The 15681-nt window shown below is 43.2% G+C and overlaps 1 protein-coding gene across 5 annotated transcripts in view; it reads right to left on the bottom strand.

Annotated features, from left to right (window-relative positions):
• The window catches only part of LOC107374279 (rho GTPase-activating protein 23), a 171207-nt gene that overhangs the window by 133889 nt on the left and 21637 nt on the right, over positions 1 to 15681 (bottom strand). The gene's annotated exons all lie outside the window — the stretch shown is intronic.

Genomic DNA, 15681 nt, shown 5'->3' with positions numbered 1-15681 from the left:
CTCCTTCCATCAGTGAGAGCTTTGAAGATGAAACATGGCTGGGTCTTCCAACACGACAATGATCCCAAACACACCGCCCGGGCAACAAAGGAGTGGCTCCATAAGAAGCATTTGAAAGTCCTGGAGTGGCCTAGCCAGTCTCCAGACCTCAACCCCATAGAAAATCTGTGGAGGGAGTTGAAAGTCCGTGTTGCTCGGCGACAGCCCCAAAACATCACTGCTCTCGAGAAGATCTGCATGGAGGAATGGGCCAAAATACCAGCTACTGTGTGTGCAAACCTGGTAAAGACCTATAGTAATCGTTTGACCTCTGTTATTGCCAACAAAGGTTATGTTACAAAGTATTGAGTTGAATTTTTGTTATTGACCAAATACTTATTTTCCACCCTGATTTACAAATAAATTCTTTAAAAATCCTGCCATGTGAACTCATGGATTTTTTTTCACATTCTGTCTCTCACAGTTGAAGTATACCTATGATGAAAATTACTGACCTCTGTCATCATTTTAAGTGGGAGAACTTGCACAATTGGTGGCTGACTAAATACTTTTTTGCCCCACTGTACTTTTAGGAACCGTTGGAATTTTTTGAATCTGATCAGCCATTCAAAAGTTATTAAACGGAGCATTTTGGATGACAAACAGCACGTCTCTGAATCTGCGTTGTGATTTGTTGCGCTCAAGACAGGGAATCCCGGTGGCTACCGTAATGCATTGTATATGCACGAAAAGCCCCATTTTTAATCTTTTCAGCACTTTTAGAATTTTAATGATATCTTGAACGGTTCAGGAATTATGGTAACGAGAAGCATGTCCAATCCCATCTGCGGCGACAGGTTGGTAATAAGAATATTGTGGCATTAACAGAGGGGTACCTGCAGTCAGGGCTAGGAGGCCCCCCAACACAAGGGGGCCCCAGGCGGCCGCCTACCTATGCCTAATGGTCAAACCGCCTCTGCTTCCTGTACAGTCTCGAAAGTTGTAATGTCTGTATATTTAGGCATGAGATGCCACTTTTTCTGTTCTCTGCAAGAACCGCACACACAGCTTGTTGCTGCTCCAAAAATCGGTCCACGATTTCAAAGGATGAGCCCCAGCATGTTGGCTCATCATGAATGAGACTGTGTTCAACTAACTGCAGCTCTTTTTGTTTGTTCTTAAGTAGTCTAACCATCTTTGGTGACCTGCTGAAGGCTGACACTGTTTTTATAAGTCTGGATAATGTCGATGAGACCTTGTCTACGTCTAGACTTTTGCTGACTGCCAAATCCATGTTGTGGCCAAAGCAAGGGACCCATAAAAAGTCCTGCTCAAAAGCCATTTTATTATTGGAGGCATTGTCAGTTGTAAGACCTGCCATTAGGTTAAGGTCCAGCTTCCAGGTATCCTGGATCACCTCCTCAAATGCCTCCCTGATGTTTTCTCCTGTGTGGTCAGAGTGAATCCCAACACAACCCAAACACCAGCTCATCATCTCCCTAATGGATTGAATAGTCACAGCCATAAATGACTCTGATGCCCTACTGGTCCAGAGGTCGGTGGTGCATGAGTAAACTGGTTTACCCTCAAACTGATTCAGTATATCTTTGATACTGTTGTACAGAGCAGGGATTTCACTGTACATGAAAAAATTGCGGGATGGAATGCTATACCTGGGATTAAGGTGCGTAACAAGCTGTTGGAAGCCAGGCTTCTCAACTGAATAAATGGGCACTTGATCTATACAAATATATTCAGCAACAAGTCTGTTCAGTTTTAGAGTCTCTGGGGACTTAGGTCCATATTTCCGTTGCTGATCAAATAGTGCAGGCAATGTCGGCTGGAATGGCTTGGTTGTGGACGTCAACTGTTTCTCTGCATCTGCCTGAGCCTGGTTGTAGAAATGAAACAAAAACTATTTGAATGCATATCAAGTCAAATGTCAATTTAAAAAAAATTTTCTTTCTGCAGTCTGCACCAACAAAGTTGAGCTCAGCTGTAGTTTAACTTAAAAAAGAAGCAGCAATTTTCACGCTTTCTGGTCTACAACGGTAGTCACTTAAGCCTGGTTTATGCTTCTCCGTCAGCTCCGCAAGGGACAGACACGCACGGATTGACGGAAGTGTTTTGCTCTTTTACTTCTCCGTCTCCTGGAGAGTGTTGCAAAGCAATTCCCCCGCAGGACAACAGAGGGCGTAGCGCTGTTCTGTGGTATCCTGTCATGTATCGGTCCAAGATAGTGTGTTTATATGTATCGGTCCAAGATAGTGTGTTTATATTGTGTTTTTTGTGTATGTAAGAGACTTTTAACACGGACATATTTGTCTCTCATTCTCCCACCGCTTCATGCACTCCCCACCTCTAAACCCACGTTTCCTGTCATTTCCGTCCACAAATAAAACGCTTGCTGCGCATCTTTTCACTCCTCCAGTCACGGGAGGATAAAACGTTCATATTTTTAGAGTTTTTTCGCGAGGTATTCTTCAAGCTTCTCCCTGTCTGCCGCTAGTTATCCTCGGCTCTCTTTGCAATGGCGGCGCTGTAAACAACAGCGGCGTCCTGACCAATCACGAGCTTGCGTAATCCATCTCGTTCGACGGATGTTTAAAAAAGTGGGCTCGACTCCGTACGTACTTGCGTGCCTGCCGGAGCCCTACGCAAGGACAGATAATGGCGTTGCGTGTCTCCGCACTGACGCAGACGGAGAAGCATAAATCAGGCTTTAGTCTTAGCAACATTCAATACCAACTGATTTTGCTTTACCCAGTCTAACACATATTTTACTTCTTTATTCAACACTGAATTTAGTTCTTCAATAGATTTACCATGTGAATACACTGTTGGATCATCTGCATACATTACTGTTGTTGCTTTATCCAGCACAAAAGGCAGATCATTTGGAAAAATTGCTGTACAATAAAGTGCCAAGACAACTACCCTGGGGCACCCCACAAGTCACAGCACTGGGTACCGAGTAACTCCCGTTTAAAAAGACTGAGTTCTGTTGGTTAGATAACTCTGCAACCACTGTACTGATGAAAATTCAAAGCCATAACATTTTAGTTTATCTAAAAGTAAATTATGATTGATTATGTCAAAAGCCGCAGAGAAGTCTAACATCACTACTCCAACAATTTCTGTACCGGTCATCGGTCATCTGTGTCAAAGCTGTGGCTGTTGAATGCCCCCGTCTATATGCATGCTGGTGGTCTGTTAATAACCGATTTGAAAGAAAATATTGCTTCATTTGATTAGCAACAACATTTTCCATAATCTTACTTAGAAGACTATAGAAGATCAGAAGAAGAAGGTAGAAGACTGATAGGGTGGCTATTGGAGTCTGAAAATGTCGAAGATTTATTTTTTAGGAATTGGTATTACTTTTGCATTTTTTCCATTGTGTAGGAAAAATGCAGCAGGACAAACCTACGTTTAAAATATGACTAATGACTGGAGCAATATCAACAGTGACTAATTTTAGAAGTTTGTTGTCCAGTCCATCCAAACCTGGTGGTTTACTTTTCAGTTTATTTAAAATCATCTTTACTTCGTTAGAATTTATCTTCCTAAATGCAAAAGTGCAATTCTTAATCCTTCCTACATAATCTTGTTATTTATAATACATAGCGACTCATTCAGTTGACAATTTTGAAATGTTTGTCTTAAAGAATTCACTTGATCCACAAACCAATTGATTAAATAATTAGCTATTTTACCTGCCTTAGTTAGAAAATGATCATCAACATCTAAAATGCAAGATGTGGATTTTCTGTTCCTACCAAGCAACTGATTTACTCTGTTGCCTGTTTGTCTCAGCCAGAGGCGACTTTCAGCCTTGGCTTCCATAGCCATAGAAAATTACTTACGGATGGAATTAAACAGCTGTATGACAAAGTTATTTAAGTTTTCCTGTGCAGACAGGAGGTCTTGACCTGTAGATCCACCCATAAACACCCTACCTTGGCCAAATTTTGGTCCTGGAGTCTGGGGGTCTTCCAGAGGCCTCTAAAAGCACTGGGTCATGGTATGTGTATGTTTATGTATTCAGTAGACGCTTTGTCCAAAGCGACTTACAGGTGATAATCAAGCCATCAGGTTGCCCTTGAGGCTAACAACAAACAGTATTCAGTCAGTCCTAGGTGGCAGTGAGGCAGCATAATGAATCATAGAGGGAAGTGAACAAAGAGTGTGCAGTAGAGTGGGGGACAGGTGCTGGTAGGGCGCTAGTTTAAAAGACCCGCTCTGAAGAGCTGGGTCTTCAGGAGTTTCTTGAAAATCGACTAGGAAGGCCCTGTTCTAGTAGTGCTTGGAAGGTCATTCCACATCTGTGGAACGATACATGAAAAGAGTCTGGATTGTCCTGAGCGTGGTGTAGACACTGCTAGCCAATTATCCTTCGATGAATGGAGCGGCTGGGCCAGGATATGAGCCTTTGCAAGAGGATTCAGGTAGATGGAAGCTGTACCATCCAGGACTTGTATGCTAGTGCTAGAGATCTGAATTTGATGTGTGCAGCTGGCGGTAGCCAATGGAGCTCAATGAACGGAGAGGTGACATGTGCTCTTTTACGCTGACTGAAGAACAGACACGCCGCTGCATTCTGGACCATTTGAAGAGGTCTCACAGTACAGGCTGGAAGACCAGTTAGAAGGGCGTTGCAGTAATCGAGGCGGGAGATGATAGTAGGACTGCACCAGGAGCTGGGTGGAATATTGTGTTGGGTACGGTCTGATCTTTCGTATGTATACAGAGTGAAGTGGCACGAATGAGCGACAGAGGCAACATGATCTTTATAGGTCAATCACAATACCCACGTGTCAAACTGCCAGAGATAGGGAATCCTTTTGGATTGAGATATTGTGCTGTATGGATTGTTTTGCTGGGATGACAAGTAATTAAGTTTTAGAGAGGTTGAGTTGGAGATGGAGGGATTTCATCCATCTTGATATGTCAGAAAGATAGAGGTGGGTGTCATCGGCATATCAGTGGTAGGAGAAACCATGCGATCGAATTATCTCACCCAGTAAGGTGGTGTGTATTAGCCTAGCAAGCCAGACTAAACAAATGTATTATTTAGTCTGGCCACGCTCCATTGACGGCTCTCGGTTGTGGGGCGGGTTCTACCGTTGTCTTTCAAATGATCTCCGCATTCAACTGGACAATGAATGTGACATAATCTTGTTTCACTCTGTTGCATCATCCCACCCACCAGGCATATAGAGTGCCCTGATTGGCCCACAAAGCGGATAAAGCTCTGTGATTTGTTCACTAAGCAGATAGAGCACTATGATTGGCCCACCATTATGGACCAATCAAAGCTCTTTATGTGTTTGAAACCCCTCTAGAGAGCTGTGATTGGCTAGCCAGAGTCCTGGCAGGAGCTGCTGAGGTTCCAATGGAGCATGCCTAGACCAAACTTTGCAAAGCAAGAATTTGGTCTAGTTCACTAGGCTAGGTGTGTATGGCAAAGTGAAGAGGTCCCAGTACAGAGCCCTGGAGGACTCCTGTGGTAAGACGGTGAACAGCAGAAGATTGTCCCAGCCAAAATACACTGAATGATCGTCCTGTCAGGTACGATTTAAACCAGGAATGTGCTTTCCCTGTGATGCCCACGCTAGAGAGTATGAGACATGGTTGACAGTGTCAAATGCAGTTGATAGATCAAGCAGGATAAGTACTGAGGATTTGGCGGTCGCTCTAGCTTCTTTTAAGGCTTCTAACAGAGTTGTTTCAGTGGAGTGGCCATTTTTGAACCTGGATTGGTAAGGGTCCAGCAGGCAGTTTTGTGAGAGGTGTTCTGTAATCTGCTTGAATGTCGCTCTTTCGATTATTTTAGACAGAAACGGAAAGAGAGAGAAAGGTCGGTAGTTCTCCACATCTTAGGTGTGTTCTTGCTGTGTCTTTGTAAATCCATGCTTTCGTTCTTTTTTAAACACAGAAACAGTTTTGTTTACCTGTTTGTAGCTACAGTTTCGCCGACAGCTGCCGGCTTCTTCAGGCTGACGCTGATGGTGGCGCGTCACTTCCTTCTCCGTTTATCTGCGGGCAGCAGAGGACGTTGTCGCCCTCTACTGCCCGCTCTCCCCTCTCCGACGATGCAGTCCCATGCGTGGTCCAGCGTGTAAACTCCGTCGTCCCTGTTCATGGTCCCACATCCACGTCTCCTTATCTCGATTGCTCCCTTGATCCATCTTTTGTATTTTTGTTGTTCGGTGGTTATGATCCGTGTGTTGTCCCAGTCCATTATATGGTTTTCTCTTAAGCAATGATCTGTTACGGCTGACTTTTTTATTGTACTTTCTGCTTCTTCTTTTGCTGCTCTTGTGTGTTTGCGATTTGCCTCTTTCTCGCACTCCTTTCTGTGTTCTATTGTCCGTGTATTGAGTTGGCGTCCGGTTTCTCCTATGTATGTTTTATTGCATATTTTGCATGGGATTTCGTAGATGACTCCACATTTTTGTCCAGCTGATATTTTGTCTTTTGGGTGCACTAGTCTGTTTCTAACTGTTGTGTATGGCTTTGTTGGTGTGTTTATGTTGTGTTTTTTCATTGTTGCTCTTATTTTTTCCGTTATGCCTCTGATGTATGGTAGGGTTATCACTGGTTTTGGTTCTTGTCTTTCTGGGTTTCTGGTTCTTTTTTTGGGTTGTTCTTTGCTTTCTGTTTTTGTTTGTTGTTTTCCTTTGTTTATTGCCCATGTCGGGTATGCGCAGGTCTTTAAAGCGTGTTGTATGTGTTTGTCCTCTTGTTTACGGTCTCTCTCTTCTGTTATTATGTTTGCTCGGTGATATAATGTTCTGATTACTGACATTTTGTGTATGGTGGGGTGTTCTGATGTCCATAATAGATATTGGTCTGTGTGTGTTGGTTTCCTGTATGTGTTTATGTTTAGGGTCCCGTCGGTCTGCCTGGTGATTTTCATATCCATAAATGCTATGCTGCCTTCTGTTTCTAACTCATAAGTGAATTTTATGTTGCCCGTGTCGTCAATATTGTTTAAGTGTTGTGTTAGTGTTTCTGTTTGACCTTTTGGTATGATTTCCAGTATGTCATCCACGTAGCGTTTCCATAGTTTTATTTTGCAGTTTGGGGGGGCGGTGGCTATGGCTTTTTGTTCCAGGTTTTCCATGAAAAATTCACACAGGGTGGCTGATAACGGGTTACCCATGGCGAAGCCTTCCAGTTGTTTGTATATTGTGTTTTCGTATGTGAAGTAAGTGGAGTTAGCTACCAGTGCTATCAGTTGTGCTATGTCATCTGCTGTGAGGTTTGTCCTTTTGTGTAAAGTTTTGTCTTGTCTGATTCTGTTAACTACTATGTCTATGGTTTTTTGGGTTGGTGTTTTTGTGAACAGAGATGTGACGTCATGTGAGATGAGTATGTCGTTGTCTTCTATTGTAATTTCCTTTAGTTCTTTTGCCAATTCTATACTATTTTTGCAGTGTTGGTCTGTATTTCCTAATAACGGGCTGATGATTCTGCTGATATCTTTTGCCATGTTGTACGTTGGTGTACCTATGCTGTCAACTATTGGTCTAAGTGGGGTGTTTTGTTTATGTATTTTTGGCGTTCCATATATTCTTGGTGTTATGTTTGCTGTGGGAATCCAGTGTTTGTACATTTTTTCTGTTATTTTGCCTTTTTCGTGCAGTGGCTTCAGTAATTTTTTCATGTTTTTCTTAATGTTTTCTGTTGGATCTTTTTTAAGTATTTCATATGTATTTTTGTCCTCTAGCATCTGTTTCATCTGTTGTTTATATTTTTCTCTGTCCATAACTACTGTGGTTCTTCCTTTATCTGCCGGTAGAATAATTATCTGTTCATTTTTGGATAAAGCTGTCATGGCTGATTGTTCTTCTTTTGTAATATTGCTGTGTTGAATTTGGCTGTTTTTTAATATCCCAACTACGTTATTTCTGAGTTCTGCTTTCTTTCCCTCATCTGTGATCTGTTGACATGCTAGTTCTGTTGCTACGATAAATTCATCATATGGTATTTCTTTTGGTGTGACTGCAAAGTTTAAACCTTTCTTTAATATGCTCTCTTCTGCTTCTGTTAGTTCGTGTTGTGAGATGTTACATACCCATGAGTTTGGTGTGGAGTTGCCTTGTATTTCTCCCCTCTTTTTCTTGTTTATGAGTCTGTTTAACTTCTTTATGTGTCTTTCTTTTACTTTTATGAACTCTTTTTCCTGTTTTTCCATCATGTGTCCTTTAATTAGTTCCTCCATTTGTTTATCAAGTTTGTAATTCCTTTTCAAGTCCAGGTGTCCTCTTTCCAGTTCGTCCTCCACACGCCTCTGTTTGGTTATGACGTTCCTTATCCTCTCCTTGAGCAGTGCTCTCTGTGCTCTTTCTATTATATTTTGTGCTGTCTTGGTCCGGATCGGTGTTTTCAGCTGTAGGCTTGTGGGTGTGATGTTTTCGTCCCGGCATCTTAAACAGAAGCGAAGGTGGTTTCTTAGACGTGCGCGTTTCTGGTGTAATCGTTCCAAACGGCGGAAGTCCTTCGTTCCTTGTTGTCCGTATTTCTCTTTGAACATCTTAGGTGTGTTCTTGCTGTGTCTTTGTAAATCCATGCTTTCGTTCTTTTTTAAACACAGAAACAGTTTTGTTTACCTGTTTGTAGCTACGGTTTCGCCGACAGCTGCCGGCTTCTTCAGGCTGACGCTGATGGTGGCGCGTCACTTCCTTCTCCGTTTATCTGCGGGCAGCAGAGGACGTTGTCGCCCTCTACTGCCCGCTCTCCCCACATGATTTGGAGGAAGAGAAGGTTTTTTTTAGCAGCGGTTTAACCTGAGCATGCTTGAGGGAGGTGGGAAATGTACCAGATGTCAGTGAAGCATTAATCACGTGTGTGACTGCTGCAGCTACTGTAGAATCAATAGTTGGGAGCAGCTTAGTCGGAAAGGGGTTGAGCGGGCATGTAGTAGGGCGGCTCCATGTGAGAAGCTTGGACACACAGTTCTCAGTGGGAGGAGTAAATGAAGAAAATGATGCAGTAGCTGCTTATGATGGTCAGTCTAGAAATACTTTGTAGTACCGAAGTCTCAGGAGTGGCCAGTTCAGTAAACTGTTTGCTTATAGCTGCCACTTTCTCATTAAAGAATGAGGCAAAGGTGTCTGCCGATAGATTTTTGGTAGGCTATGGAAGTGGAGGGTTAAGTAGTTTTAAATGTCAAAAATAGTTTGTGGGTGTCAGTAAAGCTGAGAATTTTGTCAGTGTAAAATGGACTGCATGGTGGCACAGTTGTTCGCACTGTTGCCTCGCAGCACGAAGGTCGCAGATTTAAAACTCGGCTGTGGCCTTTCTGCGAGGAGTTGCGTGTTCTCCCCATGCATGCGTGGGTTTCCTCCGGGTACTCTGGTTTCCCCCACAGATCACAACATGCCCCATAGGTTATAAATTGTAAGTCGCTTTGGATAAAAGCGTCTGCCAAATAAATAAACATAAACATGTTTTCTTTGCATCATTGATGCTGGCAGAGAACAAGGACAGTAATGCCTGCAATTTCGATAGATCAGTGGGATCTTTTGTTTGTGCCATTTCCGTTCCGCAGCTCTAAGACTGGTGTGTAGAGACCGGAGTGTATCATTTAGCCAAGGGTGTAACTAAGAGGATCTAGTGAAGTTTTGAAGGTCGTGGTGGTGGTTTGCTGTGTATGACCTTCTTCTAAAGCCAGTGATCACAGGTATAGGATAAAGACACATTTTGTAAAGGAGGGATGGAGTAGCATCTAGGACACATTTGTTTTGTTCTGAGTCCTTGCTCGGTGGACACGCGCAGGTAGACACAAATGTCTTTATTTCGGAATGTCCACACCAGAAGTGCTGATCACAAGGGCTGACGCTTCCGCTGATGCTGCGGTTGTGCTGCCAATCTTATGCTGTACTATTAATTGCTGCATGGTGGTCCAGTTGTTAGCACTGTTGCCTCACAACAAAAAGGTTGCAGGTTCGAAACCCAGCTGCAGTCCTTCTGCGTGGAGTTGCATGTTCTCCTCATGCATGCGTGGGTTTCCTTCGGTACTCCAGTATCCCCCACAAATCACAACATGCCCTATAGGTTAACAATTGTACGTCGCTTTGGATAAAAGTGGCTGCCAAATAAATAAACATAATTGGAAACAGCTGTCTATGCACTAGCTGGGTGCATCAGTTGAGACCAAGAGCACCTGATGAGTGGTTTTGGGGAGGGGAGAACAGCTTGTTCACAGCCCCTAATTTATCTTATTGTTTTCAGCTGGCCCACCCGGAGCTACTTAACAGGGTTACCCACAGATGGTGGCACATCAACAGTCGTCCCCCCCCTCCCCCGCCGAACCAGCCCTGGAGAAACGGTCTCTTTATAAGGGTTCCAAGCCCAAAGGGCAGGGAACCCTATTGTTTTTCTACGGATTTTTCATGCCACCAGAACATAACCAACCGCAACACAATAAAAACAGTGTTATACAAAATGGAAGGCCTGTAGTGTTTATTCTCTTACAGTAACAATTTATCAATTTTTTAAAGGAATTTCTTACAGATTTTTTGGTTTTTATTAACTGCAATAGAAAAATAACCATTTGATTAACTGTCTAAATAGTCATTAGAATAGCCGACTATTCGATAAAATAATCGTCAGAATAATCGTTTTAAAAATAATCGTTTACCCCCAGCCCTATCCTGGACGCCTCCCCGGGGAGGTGTTTCGGGCATGTCCTGCCGGCAGGAGGCCCCCGGGTCGACCCAGCACACGTTGGAGAGGTTACATCTCCAATCTGGTCCGGGAACACCTTGGGGTCCTGCCAGAGGAGCTGGTGGAGGTGGCCGGGGAGAGGACGGTCTGGAGCTCCCTAGTTGGGATGCTGCCCCCGTGACCTGGACCCGGATAAGCGGAGGAAGACGACGATGACGACGACCCTTTAACACCGATGCATCACCAGAATCACCGGTGACGCCTGGCGCATGTGATTTTACAGTTTTTCTCAAATGCTAAAACACAAAAGCCAATCCTCTAAACCAAATGACCAGTTGTCTAAACACATTTACTAAATCTAGCCATCATTTTCCAACATCATAAACACATTTCACATGAAGACACAATTCATAAAACACAATCCTCCGTTCTCATAAATCTAAACACATTTTTCCTTGCTAAAACACAAGCTGCAAAAGAACTCTGCTCATATTGTCAAATGAAAGCTCATGTGCCAAATGCTTGCCACAGTCAGCACTAATTGAACACAATGAAACACCCATCGTCATTCATTACACACGACTCAAAATTGAAGACACTTGTTGCTAATACTGTGACCACATGTATAAAAGCAAGTTCAGAGTGCACGGTTTGCTGAAGATTCCAAACACAATGGATTGTGCAGGGGACACAATGCAGAGTCAGTGGAAGAGGAATTCAAGTCAGAGGAGGGAGAAGAGCTGGCCATGGAAGAAGAGGAGCAGGCCAACGAGGAAGAGGAGTTCAAATCAGAGGAGGAAGAGGAGGAGGCCAACAAGGGAGAGGAGAAGGTCCAGCAGGGAGAGCAAGACAAACTCGCACCATCATTACGGAAGAGATGCAAGCAACAGTCAATGACCATGTCATTGTCCATGGTATGACAATGGCTGAAGCAGGGCTAAGAGTCCATCCAAACCTGAGTAGGTTCACCGTGGCCACCATTATCAGGGCATTCAGACAACACAACAGGTATTGTACTCTATTGCTTTCTTTGTCACAATACAGTTTTACAAGCCTGTGAAAGTAGTATATTGGTTTCAAATCAGTTGTTATTTTAAAACACGTCGATTGACAACACGTTTCTTTCTTTAGAGTTGAAAGAATGCCACATAGAGGTGGGAGGGTTGCCATATTTACAGCGGCACAAGAAACCATCATTGTGGATATGGTTCGTGAGAACGACCTCATCAGACTCCGGGAGATCAGACACAAAGTCATTGGCGATAATGTCAACGTTGAGAGATTTGATGATGTCAGCTTGGCCACAATAGACTGAGTTCTCCGGCGCCAAAAGATGCGGATGACACAGGTCTACAGGGTTCCCTTTGAGCGCAACTCTGCACGACTCAAAGACCTACGTTACGAGTATGTGCAAGTAAGTATACATCCATGTTCACAGTACAGTTAGTGGATATACTGTGTTGCTCAGTGGCCTACATTAGTTTTGGACAATACTGTGCTACCTGATTGACTGTTGTTCTGAACACCTGTGCACTTTCACATTTTCACAGAGGATATTACATTTGGACGCAATGGCCAGACCTCATGAGTACTTCTTCCTGGATGAGGCTGGCTTCAACCTGCAGAAACGAAGGCAAAGAGGCCTTAACATCATTGGCCAAAGAGCCATCCCTGAGGTTCCTGGCCCACGGGGGTGGGTGTGTGGGTGTGGGTGTAATATTAGGGATGCACCGATGGATCGGCATTTGATCCCAATCGGTCGATAGCGCCCCTATCGGTTTTGATCGGAGTTTTCAAAATAGATCAAAGCAGACCGATCAGGTAGGGTTGTCACGGTAACCGGTGTAGCGGTAAACCCCGGTAAAAAAAGTTGACAATGATAATAACCGTCTTGTTTTTAAAAAAAACTATATTATCTCGGTGGATTACCGTGGCTGCGGTGTAGGCGCGGTGACCCTTACCAGCCACCGTATCATCTGCTGAAGTTGCCGGCGGCACATGCGCACTTTGTTGTTTACAACCAAAACTTTCTTGAAGCTAAAGCTGAAATAATGGCCAAAGGAGGAGACGGCAGCGCTCAGGAGGACATTTTTATCCCTCAAAGAAGACAAAGTGGGAAGTACGGGCATCTTTTAGATATTTGAAGAATGCCGAGGGACAGTTGATAGAAGGCGGCTATCCTGTTTGCAGCATGTGCAGAAAAAGTGTCTGTGAAAGGCAGCAACGCTTCAAATCTCATGACACATCTGCGTGACCATCACCCACAACTCTACAGTCAACGCAAGGCAAGCTAACGTTAGCGTTTTAGCTAAAATGCGTGATCCGAGGATTTGGGTCGAGGGAGAATGCAACGAGTCGCTATATAAAGCAGCCGCAGCGCCGCTACCTGCATATAAACCGTGTCGCGGACACCGCCATGTTGAAATGACGCTATGCATTACGGGGCTCCCAGCGGCAGATAAGAGTTGGTCTCTCTCCGAGAATAATTATGAATTTAACAATGATTACTGCCTGATGACATTTTCCCACATCTGTAAAGCTCACTGGAAGGACACAAACCGAGGACGATATTTTCCTGATATAGGGTTTATTACTCAAGTAAGGGTAAAAAAGTATCTGATTAGAAGGCTACTTGAGTACTGAGTATCATCTGAGCTAATATTTTTAAAATGATGACATCAAACAGACATAAAATAAGAAGTTATGGGCAAATATTTGTATTTTAAAGACTAAAGGGAAAAAATGTAAACAAATAAACAACATAATTACAAAATAGCACATTTTAGGCAAAATTTAGACACAAACTGAGGACAATATTTCCTGACATACAGGGTTTATTTACAGGTTTTTTTCGATTGCTAAAACTCGTTTTTCAAAACTGTACATTACTTTCAAAACTGCACACACAAAACCCCAAACATAACACACAAATTCCTAAACCGTGGCTTCCCTTTGTCTCAGAGAGAAGTGGGCACTGTCATACATTCAGTGTGTAATTCATTGTGTTCCCTTTAGACAATTGTGTTTTCAGTTTAGCTCTTCAGTGTTCTTTCCATGCTTGGTAGTGTTCACCCAAAGGCTACTTGTGTTTAAGCAATGAATGGTATGTGTGTGTCATGTGTAAATGTGGCTGTGTTTACCAAATGAAAACACGTGTTCAGTTTTGGGAACATGTTACGATATGTGATGGCAGGGTTTTGTTGCTGGGCCTGGACTCTCTGAGACACTGGTTAAACCTGAACAGAATAGCAGTTTTGTAAATATTTTAAAATACATTTCTAATTAACTCTAAGTACAACTGCACGTACTACCACTGGATCCTGGAGAGGAGCAGACCTTTTCCATTGGAGAACTGTAGGAAAACATGTCTTGGAGGGTGCGGGGGCTTATTGTGCTGAATTCAGATGAACTGGATGAAGGAGACGGCGTTGGGACAGGGGAGTGTGGGGAAGCAGACTGGAGGAGATCTGCATCTGACTGTGAATCTTCCTCAACCTTTAAAATAAATCAAATTAAATTAACATATACTTATTTTATTTAAGCTGTTTGTTATTCAACATTAAAAGAAAAATAAATGTAAAGTCTTTGTATGAATCCTGTGATCAGACACATTTCTTAAACCTTCACAGAAAAATAACTTAACTTACCATGGCTGTTGGTCTCTGTTGCTCTAAGTTTAATGAACGTTGAGAGCCAACTCAACTCTTTAAGAATTGGTGGAGTGTTCTTGTTTCTACCAGGATCACCGCTTTTCCCTTTGTACCCCTTCCTTGCCTCCACATATCGGTCCCTCATGTTTCTCCAGCATTTTTAACAGCGTCCTCGTCTTTTCCGACAGTGCGAGCTATTTCTCTCCAAGAATTATTAACAACATGTTGATCACGGTGATCTCTGAGAGCTGAATCATACAAATGTCTGGATTTACCAACCTCTGCCATACTAGTTCTTGTCAGTCCGTCATGTTCTTCCATGTTCAACCGTCTGCGTGGTTAGAAAATTTCCTAAGTACGCGGTGGGGAATGTTTGGGCCGTGCGGAGGCGCGGTGGAGGGGCGTGGATGTTAAAATGATGCAATTTTACCGGTCGGAGCTGTGCGGACCTCGCAGACGCGTCAAGCATAAACCAACCTTTATGCTCCAACCCGAGCCCTCAGGTCCACCCACCAGAACCTTCTAGAAGTTCCAAAGACCAGATACTAAAGTCGAGCTGATCGAGCTTCCAGACTGCTGCACCCCGACTCTGGAATGATCTTCCTTTATCCTGACGCAGCGTTGACAGTCTGGACACATTTAAAAAACAGCTAAAGACCCTTTTATTTAAAGCTGCTTTTAACTAAATCTTTTATTTTCTTATTTTCAACTCAAATTTTTATCATCTTTCTTTTGTTTAAGAAATTTTATGATTTTATGACTTTGTTTTATTTAGTTGTGATCTATGTGAAGCATTTTTTGATTCTATGTCTGTGATAAGTGCTATAGAAATCAAATGTACTTACTTTTGTTTATGTGTTTGTCCACAGCGACTTACTGGTGATAACCGGGCCATCAGCTTATCCTTGAGGCTAACAACAAACACTCATGTAAAAGTAAAGCAGCAACTGCGTGGTAGTGAGAGAGTACTGTAAAAACACGTGGAAAACACCACATTTGTGAGGGAAACCGCTCGCTGCAACACACTGGAAAAAATAACTGAACTAAGTAAAAACAAAAGGTCATTATGAACCAGGAAGAGAAAGAGTGGCTTTTTAAAATGTGTGAACTAGTTCCTGTGGAACTTTCTCAACACTACCAGTAGACCGGTTCTGTGGCTGACTGGACCTACTGGCTGTCCTCTCAGGTTAAAGACTTTCCCAGTTATGGTGGACTCCAGTGGTGTGTGTCCTCTGACCCTGATGCTAACTGGACCATGACACAATCACATGGTAACACACTGGGAATGATGAAGGAAACACGCACGCACTCACACTTACACATGCACGCACGCACGCACACATGCATACACTCACACTTACACATAAATGCATGC

Source organism: Nothobranchius furzeri, chromosome 16, assembly GCF_043380555.1.
Source record: "Nothobranchius furzeri strain GRZ-AD chromosome 16, NfurGRZ-RIMD1, whole genome shotgun sequence".
Classification (NCBI taxonomy): Eukaryota; Metazoa; Chordata; class Actinopteri; order Cyprinodontiformes; family Nothobranchiidae; genus Nothobranchius; species Nothobranchius furzeri.
This window is presented reverse-complemented; position numbering and strand designations above follow the sequence as displayed.